Raw genomic sequence first — 16,628 nt, forward strand, 5'->3', positions numbered from 1 at the left:
GGGTAAGTCAGGCAGGGCTTATCAGGGAGACATCAAGGGTGCCAGGGCTCTTTGTCCTATGTCTCTGCTTCTCCATCAGCATATATTTCCCCCTTGATACCACCTTCTTCTTCCTGCCCAGCTGCTGCTCATGACCTACATGCTTTCTAGCACAACTACGTGACACTTTATAGACATGCTTTCTTATTTGGTAGGGATCACAGTACAAATGATTGTGCCCGTGTGGATAGAAGTGGAATACCAGAGGGGTTTAAAATGAAGGTGTCTTACAAAGCAACAGCAAGGCATAGATCTGACTGTCAACACGTAATCCACTGCACACCTGAGCACCAGTATCACCCAACCAAATACAGGATCTTGGACCCCAGCCTAGCCCTCCTGGATCACAGCTGCATTTTGACACCATCCTCAGGCAATTCATGTGCCCATTAAAGATTGCTCTAGAATCTTCAGTGTTTGAAAAAGAGATATGCAAATAAATCATTTATTCTCAGAGAGGATCATAGTTCAAAATCACAAATCCAGTTAAGGGCTTCACACTATTTGACTTGACATCTTATTTTGAAGTATTACATCAGAAGGCTACTTAACCACCTGCTGTCTCAAGAAGCATCGCCACAGTTTTTTTAGAATAGGTCCACATAAGAAATGAATTTTTTAAAAGTCAAATGTTCCTTATTTTAATTTTAGCAAGATCTTCTTTTTCATTGCTAAGAAACACTTCAACAGTTTTAAAGCAAAACTGTTAGAGTCCAGATAGTTAAAGCTATACTCCTTAGTTCAAGCTTACAGATAAGTCTTTAGAAAGTAGCTCTCCATAAAATATCCTCCCTTCCCACTCTCTGCCCCAAATCTTGTACTGTTTCTTATGAAACTTTGGTCAAGAGTTGAAATAAATCCAGGCAGATTACATGCCATACAGTAGCAAGAACAATAGATCCCAACTAATTACGTTGGGTTTCAAAAATAGAAGGCAATTAAAATGTACTCAATGTGACATTAAGAAAAGCTTTCATGGGGTAATAATGAAACAGTTAGGAAGGTTAAGAAAATATTGATATCAAATTACAAATGACCACAATGTTAAAATAGAAAAAAGATTACTATACAAGAGCTTTTTTCCCTCCAAGCTTTATAAAAGCACTTTCATTTTGCTCAAAATGGGCAGTTAATAGATAGAGAGAAGCCAAACTGAACAGCCTCAAAATTAACATCAGCAGCAAGTCCTCTTGCTGGAGATTGGCTAGAGTATACGTGTACCAAAGTTCTTCCACTATTAAAAAGGGGCACATACCCACGCACTGTCCCACCTTGAACACATGTGAGGATGGCCTTAGGCCTGAGCCTAAGCAACTTCATTTTAAAAACTCAAGTTTGAAACTTTTAATCTCACCAGGCATGCCTAGAGGAGCCCTCCAGTATGGCCCTCAGGCACAAACAAGTCACTTCTCTCCACCCTGATAAACTTTTGGTGGTCCTGGCCTGATAAGAGTTAAAGGCAAAAAGATCAGGGTGGGGACCACCAGACCAGATGTTTTAACCCCAGGCTAAATGATGTCACTGAGAGATCCGCTGGCAGCTGATGAGGATTGAAAGGGGGGTTAAAACCCCCAAATTTGGTATAAATAATAGAACAAATGAACAGACATTCAGCCACCTGACAATGATGCCCTCATGCTGAGAGCCTGATGAGGACCTGGACTGACATCCCAAACACTTTTCATCATTGCCTGATCCTCAGCATTTTCCTCACCGCTCTCAAACTCTACAGCCACATCTTGACCCTGGTCGCAACTTCTCCCTACAACCTTGTCCTCAACTGGTCATCAACTCCACCCCAGGAGAAACTTGCCTTGGTTCCTGACCTGATCACTGTGGTCTAAGTGAATGTGCATCTGTTGGACTTAAAGCCTAAGGCTTGAGATCTGACCTTTGAACTTAGCATACAGAGGGAATGTCTGTCATTAGCCTGTCATGATTAAGTGTGTTTGCAGTGCTTAGAATGAATCTAGAATTGTTTTCTCTGAATTAATTATGTCTATTGCAGTGCCTAGCATGAAGGATTGTTGTTTTCTTAATTAAGACCCTATAGAGTGAAATTGTATTGAGTGATTTGAGTGAATAAAGTGAAGCACGTGGACATTCTTTGTTTCTCTCCCTGGACTGCATGAATCACACCTTTTCCCCTCTCGAAAACACACTGGTAAGGAAGTCAGTTATGGATTTCAATAGCCTTTTCAAGGTAAGTATAGTGACTCCTCTTTGGGGCTTTGTTGAAGGGGGTGAGCCCTAGCCAAGGCCAAAGGTGAGACATGTTACCAGGCTGCGTACAAAAGCCTTTTTTAAAAAATTAAAAGTACTCAACCTATGAGTCAAAATGATGTTCCTGTTCTACTCATGAATTTTAGTCTTTGCATTTACAGGGTGGGTTGTGTTAACATCCAGTAGAGTTTCTTATGACATCTTATGAAGTCTCACTCCAACTTCATAGGGTGGATCTTCCCCAAGGAACCTCTTGATCCTGGTTATATATTGGTCATTGTACAATTTCAAAGTAGTGAACTATCACCATGATGTGCTGGGCATGAACACCTATCTGGTGTACAGTGCCATCCTCACAATGGAGACCAGCATAGAAAGATTTCGAGGTCCCAGTCCTCTGGTTCCATTGCTTTGGACTGAAGTGAGGCAGAACATCATGGCAAAAGCATGTGGTAGGGCAAAGCTGCTCAGCTCATGGCAGCTGGGAAGAAGGGGGGTGGGTGGCGCTAAATCACTTATTCATTTTGTTATTGAGTCAGACATTAAGGCCTGGTGATGGAAATGCAAATGTAACTAAGTTACAATCCCTGCCATGAACATATGGTTAAAAATGGACATATATTAATTGTCTATAGCAATAAAACAAATTCACCATACTACTACTTTCTCACTCTGTCTGTAGCACAGAGATGTCTTGTCTCTGTTTCGGGATGTCTACGGCCTCAGCTGGATGACTTGAGGCTGGATGCAGAGGTCACTCATAAATCTGGTAGCTGATGCAGGCTGTTGGCTCCAGCCTGAGGACTCAGCTAGGGCTGTTTACTGAAATGCCGACATGCGGCCTGAGATTCCTCACAACATGGTGGCTGAGTTCCAAAGGAAGTATCTCAAGAGATAAGTGCAGAAGAAGCTGCATTACCTTTCATGATCCAGCCTTGGAAGATATTCAGTGTCATTTCTGCTGCTTTCTATTGGTTGAAGAAGTTACAGACGTGCAGCCAAGTTTGAGGAGAGAAAACACTGACCTGACCTTTTGATACAAGACTGTCGATGTCACCAAATAAGACGTGCACTGGCGATGGATATACAATGGTGTGGCTATCTATATTACTTACTTTGGGAGGTGGGCTTGAAAAGTAATTACATCAGAATAATTATGGATAATAATGATGTCATAGAGATCCTACTGTTACTACTAACAAAAATAATAACAGCAGGCTATGGGGCTCCAATTTGTACTGTTGCACCTGTTGTTATTTTCTTCTTTTTTTTTCACCTCTTTATTGAGCCATCTTTTAAAAACCATACAATTTACCCACTTAAAGTGTATGATTTGGTGGGTTTTTAATATATTCAGAGTTGTGCAACCACTACCCACATCTAATTTTGGAACATTTTCAACACCCCCCAAAAGAAATCCAGTACACATTACCATTTCTTCAATATTACTCCCCAGTCTCTAGCAAGTACTGATCTACTTTCTGTCTCCATGGATTTGCCTATTCCAGAATTTTAGTAAAAACCACACAATAAGAAATCTTTTGTGACTAACTTCTGTCTCTAAGCAATAATGTTTTTAAGGTTCATCCATGTTGCTATGGGTTATTTCTTAGTCCTCAGAACAATTTGAGTTGATGAGTGTTCTTCATTTCCAACAGAAGCATTCAGAAGAGAATTTCTAAAACCTCTTAGCTGCCACAATTTCCTTATTTATTTTACTTATTTTTTATGATGGAAGAAGAGTGATCTGCATATAATAAGGATATAATGAGTATTTGTGAAGAAATGAGGCTATAGTGGTGGTTCCCAAAGTGCAGCCCCTGGAAGTCTTAATTAATTAACTAATTAATTATTTGCTGTTATATGGATCACACCCAGGGCCTTGTACATGCTAGGCAAGTGCTCAACCACTGAGCTACACCCCTAGCCGACTTTATATATTGATTGCCTGGGCCCTCAACTCTGGGCCAGGGATGGGGTCCAAACAATGATATCACAGAAATTGACTCATTAGGAAATATATTCATGAGTATTGTTCGAACATTCCTGTTCTCTAGATGCTTGGCTCCTCTCCTCAGAGGCAATCAATTTTATCAATTCTTTTGAATACGATTTTTTTACAGAGATATTTTCTACATATGAATACATATGCATTTAATATTCCTTTGCTTTACCAATTTTTCCACAAGAGGCCTGATAAACACATTTTAATGTGCACTGTTCATATTTAAATATAAATTCTTAAAGAATAATAAAACCAACACCTCTCTGCCCATCTCTCAGGTTAGGAAACAGACCTTAACTGCCATCAGAGAAATTCCCTGAGTTCTTCCTCTCCACCACCACCAGGGGGCCCTAGACTGGACTGTAGTAGTTAACCAATCTTTGGGCTTCTTACTTTCCCAGTCATGTATATATACATAGATTGGAAATCATTTGGTTGAGCCTATTTTTGAACTCTACATAAATGAAATCATTTTCCATATGTTTATTTCATAAGTTGTTTCTTCCTTCTAATATTGTTTTTGAGAAACAGCTGTACTGTGTTTGTTTTCACCGCTGTCTGGAATTCCATTTTATATGTGACACGGTTTATTAATTCTCCTGATGATGGACATTTGGACTGTTGTAAATTTTGCTTCTATGGATAATGCTATTTTGGACATTGTTGCACAAGCCTCCTGACACACACTGAGTGTTTGGAGCTATGCTGTCCTGTGCAGTGGGCACCAGCCTTATCTGCCCAACAATATCCTTAAACATGGTAATTCTGAGAGATGCTGCTAGGTCTAAAATGTCCAATAGACTTTGAAGACGGTATGAAAGAAAAGGAAGGTGAAAAATTTCAATAACAATGTTTTAATATTTATTGTATACTGAAATGATAAGATGTTGGCTCTAATGGGCTAAATAACATGGTCCTGTAGTTAGACCCACAAGTGTTGCATCTGTACTGAACGTGTACAGACCTTTTTTAAATTCCCTAAATGATAACAGCATAACAACTTTTTTGGGGGTAGGGGGTTGCTGGGGATTGAACCCAGGGGGCTCTACAACAGAGATATATCCCCAACCCCTTTTAAAATTTATTTTTAGACAGTGTCTCACTAAGTTGCTGAAACTGACCTCAAACTTGCCACCCTCCTGCCTCAGCAGAGTCACGGGAATGACAGACACACCTTGAGCTGCATCCCAACTACTCACATAGGGTGACATGTGTCAGATATTACAAGGAATTTAAAGATGATTTCAAGTGGGGGGGGCTGGGGTTGTGGCTCAGCAGTAGAGCACTCGCCTAGCACATGCGAGGCCCTGGGTTCAATCCTCAGCACCACATAAAGATAAGTAAAATAAAGCTTGATTAACCTGAATTGAATCCTGTCCTAAGAGCATAATTTCTTGGCAAGAAAACAAAAAGGGGCTGTGATTCCATTCTTTTCTGCTGTAAGAGTTTAGAGGGAAAAAGAAAATGAGAAATCAACTTACAAAAATGACAATCATTTTTGATAGCACTCATTTAATTCTGCTTCCACATTCTGGGAAGAAATCAGGTCTCTAAGTTTGTATGTGTTGAAGAGAAACCCCTGGGCAGGCTGCTCCCGCCCTTGGGAAGCCTGTTTTTCAAGATTTCTCTCAGCTTGTTTCCACCATCCTTACTTAGTGGGTTGGTTGTCCTGTGGAGAGGGGGACCTTCCGTCAGTCTCGCAGGGAAGCCTTGCCATCCTCCTCAGATGAAAGACTACCTCTGTCATGTGTTTCCCACTTGGCTCATGGACATGTGACTTATCTCTTGATAATTGATGTACCTCAAACCACAGACATGCAGGACTCTGGAATCACGCAATTCAATTCATCTGGGAAGAACTCAGAGCTTATGCGGTCTCAGAGCATCTGCTGCCTCCTTATGTGGTGAAGCTGCCTGGGACATCTGATTTGAAATATCACAGAAGGGAAAACAGTTTTAAGTGTCTTAGAGCCTGATGAGCAACACTGGTTACAGAGTGTCAGGTAAACAGAACCCTAAGAGTTGCTTCTGTCACCCTCCTTTCTAGGATGAGCAGGGAGACAATACAAGGTTGAAAAGAGCAGAGCATTTGTAAAAGGCTGTTGTTACTCTGACTTCATCCTTGACCTCTGTGGCAGGTGGTTTGCAGTCCATGATGTTTCATTCATCCCTAAGTGCAGCTGAGCAGTCTTGCTCCAATGCCTGGGAGACACTTGCCCTGAGGCCTCCACTCACACACTAGCAGTCCTCTGATAATTTCTCACATCAACAAGTACCTTGCTCCATCAAAATGTATCCCTCCTGTTGCCATGTTCTCTGTCCTGTCTACGCTTTTAGCTAACCTAAGGGAGAGGGTAAAACAATGAGAGAGAAAGAGAGAGAAACACAAGTTTAAACCCACTAATGTAGCTAGGCACGGTGGTGCATGCGTGCAATCCCAGAGGCTTAGGAGGCTGAGGCAGGAGGATCACAAGTTTGAGGCCAACCTCAGTAACTTAGTGAAGCCTTAAGTAACTTACCGAGACCCTATCTCAAATTTTTTAAAGGCAGGGGGGCTAAGTGGTTAAGTACCCCTGGGCTCAATCCCCCATATCAAAACCAAACAATAATATGCGCTAATATGACTTGCCGTTTTCTTGTCTATAAAGTAAAAATAAAACTGCCTAGAAGTAGTCTAATTAAATTTAAATACATTTAGGCCTGCAGTTGGGGAAATGCCCAGGCTACCTCAGGTTTGGTGATTTCTTGTAAAGAGTCCTAAAGGAAATGAGAAAGCACAGGAAGCCACCTCCACAGATGCTGGGCAGTGGCAGGAAGAACTGGAATGTTCCTTGGAGACCTTCTGTCTTCCCTGGGACTCAGGAGGCCTCCTTCTCTGTATTGAAACCTTCCATTTCTAACAGCCGCTGGCTTTTCTGCTTGCTTTCTCCTCTCCTGTCCATTCCCCCTCTCATGGCTCCTCTAGCCTCATGGCTTCTGCCTACTGCTGTCTCTCTCTCTCTCTCTGTGGTTCTTTCTGCCTCTGTCTTTCCCTCTGTGTCTAACATTCAGACCCCAATCAGAGTTTCATGGGCTACTCTCCAGCACAATCACCCACGGAATTCTCCTAACTTGCCCATTGCCGCTGGCCCATAGAAATTGCTTTCTGTGAGAAGCATCAGGGATGGAATGACATCCTTCTATGTCTATCACAGTTGGTGCTATGGTTTGAATGTTTATCTCCTCCAAATTCATGCTGGAATTTAATTGCCAGGGGAGCATTATTAGGAGGTAGAAGGCTGAGGGTGTAGCTCAGGGGCAAAGCTTGTGCTCATATGTGCAGGGCCCTTAAAAAAAAAAGTTGGGCCCTTAAGAGATGATTAGGTCTTGAGGGCCACAATCTCATGGGTGGTACTGGTACCCCAACAAGGGCTCAGCTTGGTCCCCTCTTGCCCTTTCTCATCTTCTTGGCTTCTGTCATGATTCAACAAAAAGGCCTTTGCCAGATGCTGAATCTTGGTTGCGCTTTTTTGTCTCCACAACTGTTAGCCAATAAATTTCTAATTAGTTTAAATTACCCAGTCCAGAGATCAAAGATGGTAGAATAGAGGAGGTCCTGTTTCTGGCTGCTGTGTGGCATGGAACCAGGAAAGCAGACAGGCAGCTTCTCCACAAGACCTCACCTAGACGGAATACAACATCTCAGAGAGTATGAGAGGACCCCTATATGGCCAATTTTCACAGAAATCACCAGCGCTGCGACCACCTGCACAGAAATCAGAGTCTCTGCGCTCAAGTAAGTCTCCAGACTCTGGACCCAAAGCCCGCAGTTCTACCTCACCCACAGCTTAGCAAAATCACCTATCAGTACCTCTGCACAACTCCAGGCTGCGCTCTGCTCCCACGCAAATCACTTGGCTGTTACCTACCCACAGCACAAGGCTGTCGCCCTGCTCCCCCCACCTCACCAGACACCCTGGCACTGGAAGCAGACCATCTTGGAAAGCCATCTTGGAAAACTTTTCTTGCCATTTTTGGTGGGCGTGGCTCTCAGATATGATCTCCATCTGAGCAGGTACTTGGTTTCCAACTCCCCCACCAGCAGCAGCGATAACTCGGCACAGTGACCACCTGCACAAAAACAGCTCTCAGTTGGACAGGACTGCATTGTGACCACCCACCTGGTGTGAGCCTGGGGGTAAGAGGTCGAAGTTGGGATCTGATAAGTAAGAAAGGCGGGGGACTAAAGTCTAGAGCATAATAGAGAGACCAGGATCTGGGAAATCTCCAGGCAAGAAAGGGAGACGATACCAGGGGCTCAAGTCAGATGAGTGGTCACAAAAAGAGACCCTTGAGGTGCAACTTCCCTCTGAGACTGGTGGGCGGCACTCCCCACTACCAGATGCTCTACACCAGGCCCAGTCTTCTCACCCTGGTTACCTACACCATCCTGAGGGCAGAAACACCAGCATAAAACAGACAACCCCACCTACTGGATGAGAAGAGAAGCAGGAAAGAAATGGATCTCTAAGAGTATTTTCTTCTTCTTCTTCTTTCTCTTCTACCCTTCTATCCTCTGGCCTTCACATCCACAACATATGTGAAACCAAGAACTTTGCATGAGGACTGAGTCACCTGAATAATATAATATAGAGAAGCTGCATAAGCCCTTTTTTCTTTTTCTTCTCTTTCTTTCCCTTTTTTTCCTCTTTCTTCTTTCACTCTCCAAATTTTACTATTTTTACATCCTGTATTTTTCTACATACATATGTGTGTTTGTTTTATGTACTCTACTGTCTTTCCATGTACTTGTCTACCCTAAATTATTTCCTGTCTATTCCCCTGCTACTAACCCTCTTCATTAGATTTTTCCTTCACATTTCCTAAGATATATTAACTCTATACCCTCACATCTGTCCCTCTCAGCATATCATCGTACACCCGACCCCCAGTTCATTGTACACCGCCAGAAAATGTAAATCTTTTTACGAAACTACTGGTTATATTTTAAATAATGATTGAATTCAATATTTCTGGACATTGAGACTAAACTGTAAATGTCTTAATAACAACAATTTGTTCATAAGTGATATATTATTGATATTGTTAACATTGTCCTTCCCCACGAAGGAGGGATCTTAGAACCCTACAAGAACACTATAAATCTGTAGGGTAAAAAACAATAACACACCAGATCCACAGAGCTGGAAAGGAAGACACATGAGCAACATGAAAAGACAAGGGAAGAAAGTGCCCCAAACAAATCAAGAAAACATATCATTAGAAGAATTGGCAGCTACAGCAGAAAAAATGACAGAGAAAGATTTTAGAATATACATGGTTAAAATGTTCTGTGATCTCAAAGAAGATATAAAAGAACAAATGCAGGTAGTGAAAGATCACTTCGACAATGAGCTATATAAACAAATCTAAGAAGCAAAAGATCACCTCAATATGGAGATAGAGATTCTAAAAAAAAAGCAGAAATTCTAGAAATAAAAGAAATAATAAACCAAATTAAAAACTCAAATGAAAGCATTACCAACAGAGTAGACTACTTAGAAGATAGGACATCAGGCAAAGAAGATAAAATATATCATCTTGAAAAGAACATAGATCACACAGCAAAAATGATAAGAAACCACAAGCAGAACATTTAAGAAATATGGATAGCGTAAAAAGACCAAATTTAAGACTTATGGGGATAGAGGAAGGCATAGAGGTCCAAACCAAAGGAATGAATAATCTATCAATAAAATAATATCAGAAAACTTTCCAAACATGAAGACTGAATTGGAAATCCAAATTCAAGAAGCCTACAGGACACTGAATGTACAAAATCACAACAGATCCACACCAAGGCACATTATAATGAAAATGCCCAACATACCGAATAAGGAGAGAATTTTAAAAGCTATAAGAGAAAGGAATCAGATTACATATAGAGGAAAACCAATTAGGACAACCGCAGATTTTTCAACACAGACCCTGAAAGCTAGAAGATCCTGGAACAACATATATCAAGCTCTGAAAGATAATGGGTGCCAACCAAGAATCTTGTATCCAGAAAAATTAAGCTTAAGATTTGAAGATGAAATTAAAACCTTCCACAATAAACAAAAGTTAAAAGAATTTATAGCTAGAAAACCATCACTACAAAACATCCTTGGCAAAATATTTTATGAAGAGGAAATGAAAAACAACAATGAAAATCAGCAGAGAGAGGTAGTACACTAAAGGAAAAACTAATCAAAGAGGAAAACCAAGTCAAGTTAAACACCAAGAATAAACAAAAATGGCTGGAAATACAAACCATGTCTCAATAGTAACCCCAAATGTTAATGGCTTAAACTCACCAATCAAAAGACATAGGCTAGCAGATTGGATTTAAAAAAAAAGACCCAACAATATGCTGCCTCCAGGAGACTCATCTGATAAGAAAAGACATACACAGATTGAAAGTGAAAGGTTAGGAAAAATCATACCACTCATATGGACTGCGGAAGCAAGCAGGGGTTTCCATACTCATATCAAATAGACTTCAAGCCAAAGTTAATCAAAAGGGATAAAGATGGACATTAAATTACCCAGTCCATGGTATTCTGTTATAGTAGCACAACATGGACCAAGATACTAGGTTTGGTTTTCCCCATGGGCTTTCTCCCATCTTTCCCAGTCCACAAACATTTAAGAGCACCTGAGATGTGCCAAGTCCTCTGCCAAGTCCTGGAGTTCCAAAGATATCTAAGACAGAAAACGGATGAACAGTCTGTTCATCCATCCAAAAAAGAGAGCTGAGATACAGCAGTGTATTAGTTTCCTAAGGCTACCAAACAAATGACCTCAAACTGAGTGGTTTAAAACAATAGAAAGGTGTCCTCTCACAGTTTTAGAGGCAGGACCTCTAATCATGTGGTCAGCAGGACCATCATCCTAAAGGCTCTGGGGAAGAAACCTTCTTTGCCTCTTCCTAGATTCATTGGCTTGTAGCCACATCTACCCTAACATGGCCTTCTCTGTATGTCCCCTGTGTATTTATGTGGCCTTCCTTTAAGGATGCCAATCATTACAACTATGACTCACCCTAATCCAATATGACCTCAGTTTTATGCCACCTGCAGAGACTCTATTTCCAAATAAGGCCACATTTATTCATGAGTTTTGGCCATTTTCAACCCTGTGGTCAGGGGACTGCTGGTACACAGGAGTACGGAAGGCACTTCCTCTTCTCCTCTCCAAGTGATGGCTCTCTGTGGCCTGACCCTTTCACAGAGAGTCCAGCATAACTGAACAGCTTAGCAGAAGCAATAATGGTAATGCAGAGTTACCATATGTTGAATGATATAGTGACAGGCACATGAGAGGTGCTCCGTATGGAACATTGAATTTTGCTCTCACAAAACACCAAAAATAGATAACAGCATTCTCTTTTTTGTAGATAATGAAATAAAGGCCCAGAGAGGTTGTTAGGTGCTTAAAGTCAAATAGCTGGTGAAGAGCAGAGTAGAGTTTGAATTGAGGTCTAAGGCTTTAAGCACTCACAAACATTTCCAGAGAGCCTGGAGCTGGATGACCTGTACAATTTCAAATCCCCTATGTAAATATGAAAAAAAAAAACAACAAAACCCTATGCCTTAGGGTATCAAAGACTCATGTGAATAGTCATCATCTAGAACTGTCCTAATATGGTAGCACTAGCTGTTGAACACTTGAAATGTGGCTAATTTAGACTGAGATGTGCTGTAAGTCTAAGATACACAAACTTAGTATGGAAAAGAAGATTGTAAAATATCTTAACTTCTATATTCATTACATACTGAAATAATATTTTGGAACCATTGGCCAAATAAAGTATCATATTAAAATGCATCTCACCTTTTCAACATGGCTCATAGAAAATTTCAAATTAAATATGCCTCACATTGTGTTTCTTTTGCCCAGGTATACTTTCCACTGGGACAGGAGGTGAGTATTTTGGAGGAATTGACAGGTACTAGGCAATGACAAAATTAAGTTAGGGCTAGGGGAGAAATGGGGGAAGTGTAGGGGAGTGATATTGGCCAAATTATAGTTATATTGTGTGCATGTATGAATATGTAATAACAAATACCACCATTATGTACAACTAAAATGTACCAATAAAAATGTGAGAAAAAAGATATAAGCAAGAAAATATTGAAGAAATAAAAGATGAATTTAAAGAAAAAAAAAGTAAGTTAGGCCCCTATGACATTGAATTTGTGCAGCCATGCAGGTGAGAGATTTAGTGCCTGGCTGTTGGAAATGATAAATCAGCGAGTCCTGGAATTTCCGCGTTAAAAATTGTCCTACCAATTATCTGATCAAATACAGGACAGAGTCTGACTGTTCACGTTCTAGTATCAGCTCCATCACTTATTAGATGGGAGGTCTTGGGAAAATACCTTAATCCCTTTTCTTGTAAGTCTGGTAGATAGGAATTCAGGGATACCAAGATGGTGGAGACAGGGTATTAAAAAGAAGCTGGTGGAGGGCTGGGGCTGTAACTCAGTGGCAGAGCACTTGCCTAGCATGCGTGAGGCACTGGTTTTGATCCTCAGCACCATATAAAAATAAACAAATAAAGGCATTCTGTCCGTCTGCAACTAAAAAATAAAAATAAGCTGCTGGAGGACAAGACAAGGACAGGAGTCCTGTCCCCATTTACAAAATAAATCCCATCACCAAGACAACTCCCACCACTAAGGATATCACCATGACAACTCTCACCACAGGTTCAAACTTTAAAATGGCCAATGGGAAGTAAAGTGGGCAATATTCTTTTTGTTTTTTTTTAATTAGTTGTTGATGAATATTTTGTTTATTTATATGCAGTGCTGAGAATCAAAACCAGTGCCACACACATGGTAGGTGAGTGCTCTACCACTGAGCCACAACCCCAGCCCAAGTGGGCAGTATTCTATTTAGGTTTTATTTTTTATTTATTTTTTAATTTTTTATTCTAATTTGTTATTTATGACAGCAGAATGCATTACAATTCATAGTACATATACAGAGCACAATTTTTCATATCTCTGGTTGTTTACAAAGTATATTCACACCAATTCATGTATTCATACATGTACTTAGGGTAATGATGTCCATCTCATTCCACTGTCTTTTCTACCTCCATGCCCCCTCCCTTTCCTCCCACACCTCTGCCCCATCTAGAGTTCATCTAATCCTCCCATGCTCCCCCTCCCAAACCCATTATGAATCAGCCTCCTTGTATCAGAGAAAATATTTAGCATTTGGTTTTTGGGGGATTGGCTAACTTCACATAGCATTATATTCTCCAACTCCATCCATTTACCTGCAAATACCATGATTTTATTCTCTTTTATTGATGTATAATTTTCCATTGTGTATATATACCACATTTTCTTTGTCCATTCATCTATTGAAGGGCATCTAGGTGGTTCCACAGTTTAGCTATTGTGAATTGAGCTGCTATAAACATTGATGTGGCCGTGTCCCTGTAGTAAGCTATTTTTAAGCCCTTTGGTTATAGACCAAGGAGAGGAATAGCTGGGTCAAATGGTGGTTCCATTCTCAGTTTTCTAAAAAAATCTCTATACTGCTTTCCATATTGGCTGCACCATTTTGCAGTTCTACCAGCAATGTATGAATGTGCCTTTTTCTTCACATCCTCGTCGACATTTATTGTTGTTTATATTCTTGATAGCTGCCATTCTGACTGGAGTGAGATGAAATCTTAGAGTAGTTTTGATTTGCATTTCTGTAATTGCTAGAGATGTTGAACATTTTTTTTATATATTTATCGATTGATTGTATATCACCATCTGATAAGTGTCTGTTCAGTTCCTTGGCCCATTTATTGATTTATTTGTTTTTTGGTGCTTAGCTTTTTGAGTTCTTTATATACCCTACAGATTAGTGCTCTATCTAATGTGTAAGTGGTAAAAATTTGCTCCCAAGTTGTAGGCTCTCTATTCACTTCACTGATTGTTTCTTGTGCTGAGAAGCTTTTTAATTTGAATCCATCCTACTTATTAATTCTTGATTTTAATTCTTGTGCTATAGGACTCTCATTAAGGAAGTAGGGGCCTAATCCATTATGGTGGAGATTTGGGCCTACTTTTTCTTCTATTAGGCATAAGGTACCTCTGGTTTTATTCCTAAGTCTTTGATCCACTTTGATTTGAATTTTGTGCATAGTTAGAGATAGGGGTCTAATTTCATTTTGTTGCATATGGATTTCCAGTTTTCCCAGCACCATTTGTTGAAGAAGTTATCTTTTCTCCAATGTATGTTTTTGGCACCTTTGTCTAATATAAGATAGCTTTAATTATGTGGGTTAGTCTCTGTGTCCTCTATTCTTTTTTTAATATTTATTTTTTAGTTGTAGTTGAACACAATACCTTTATTTTATTCGTATATTTTTATGTGGTGTTGCGGACCGAACCCAGGGTCTCGCAGGTGCAAGGCGAGTGCTCTACCACTGAGCTACAACCCCAGCCTTCTGTGTCCTCTATTCTGTACCATTGGTCTACCAATCTGTTTTGGTGCCAATACCATGCTGTTTTTGTTACTATTGCTCTGTAGTGTAGTTTAAGTTCTGGTATAGAGATGCCACCTGCTTCACTCTTCTTGCTAAGGATTGCTTTAGCTATTCTGTGTCTCTTATTTTTCCAAATGAATTTCATTACTGTTTTTTCTACTTCTATGAGGAATGTCATTGGGATATTGTTTGGAATTTCATTAAATCTGTGTAATGCTTTTGGTTGTATGGTCATTTTGACAATATTAATTCTGCCTATCCAAGAACAAGGGAGATCTTTCCATCTTTTAAGGTCTTCTTTAATTTCTTTCTTTAACATTTTGTAGTTTTCATTGTAGAGGTCTTTCACCTCTTTCGTTAGGTTGATTCCCAAGTACTTTTTTTTTTTTGAGGTTATTGCAAATGGGGTATTTTTCCTCATTTCCATTTCAGAGGATTTGTCACTGATATACAGATATGCCTTTGATTTATGGGTTTTGACTTTGTATCCTGCTACTTTTCTGAATTCATTTACTAGTTCTAGAAGTTTTCTGGTGAAATCCTTTGGGTCTTCTAGGTATAGAATCATATCATTGGCAAATAGTGTTAATTTGAGTCCTTCTTTTCCTATTAGTGTCCCTTTAATTTCTTTCATCTGTCTAATTGCTCTGGCCAGTGTTTCAAGAACTATGTTAAGTAGAAATGGTGAAAGAGGCCATCCCTGTCTTGTTGCAGTTTTTAGAGGGAATGCCTTCAATTTTTCTACATTTAGAATGATGTTGGCCTTGGGCTTAGAATGGATAGCTTTTACAATGTTAAGATATGTTCCTGTTATCCCTAGTTTCTCTAGTTTTTTGAACATGAAAGGGTGCTGTATTTTGTCAAATGCTTTTTCTGCATCTATTGAGATGATCATATGGTTCTTATCTTTAAGTCTATTGATGTGATAAATTACATTTATTGATTTTCTTATGTTGAATCAAGCTTGCATCCCTGGAATAAACCCCACTTGATCTGGTGTACTGTCTTTTTTGATATGTTTTTATGTTCAATTTGCCAGAATTTTATTGAGAATTTTTGCATCTATGTTCATTAGGGATATTGGTCTGAAATTTTCTTTTTTTGATGTGTCTTTGCCTGGTTTTGGAATCAGGGTGATATTGGCCTCATAGAATGAGTTTGGAAGTGCTTCCTCTTTTTCTACTTCCTGAAATAAATTGAAGAGTATTGTTGTTAGTTCTTTAATGATCTTGTAGAACTTGGCTGTGAATTCATCTGGTCCTGGGCTTTTCTTGGTTGATAGGCTTCTGATGGCATCTTCTATTTCATTGCTTGAAATTGATCTGTTTAAATTATGTATATCATCCTGATTAAATTTGGGCAAATAATATGACTCTAGAATTTTGTCAATGACTTTGATATTTTTTATTTTATTGGAGTACAAGTTTTCAAAATAATTTCTAATTATCTTTTGTATTTCTGTAGTGTCTGTTGTGATATTTCCTTTTTCATCATGTATGTTAGTAATTTGAGTTTTCTCTCTCCTTATCTTCCTTAGCATGGCTAAGGGTTTGTCAATTTTATTAATTTTTTTCAAAGAACCAACTTTTTGTTTTGTCAATTGTTTCTTTTGTTTTGATTTCATTGATTTCAGCTCTAATTTTAATTATTTCCTGTCTTTACTGCTTTTGCTGTTGATTTGTTCTTTTTCTAGGGCTTTGAGGTGTAATGTTAAGTCATTTATTTGTTAACTTTTTCTTTTTTTAGGGAACAAACTCCATGCAATGAACTTTCCTCTTAGTACTGCCTTTATAGTGTCCCAGAGATTTTGATACATTGTATCTGTGTTCTCATTCACCTCTA

The sequence above is a fragment of the Marmota flaviventris genome, chromosome 14, assembly GCF_047511675.1.
Source record: "Marmota flaviventris isolate mMarFla1 chromosome 14, mMarFla1.hap1, whole genome shotgun sequence".
NCBI lineage: Eukaryota > Metazoa > Chordata > Mammalia > Rodentia > Sciuridae > Marmota > Marmota flaviventris.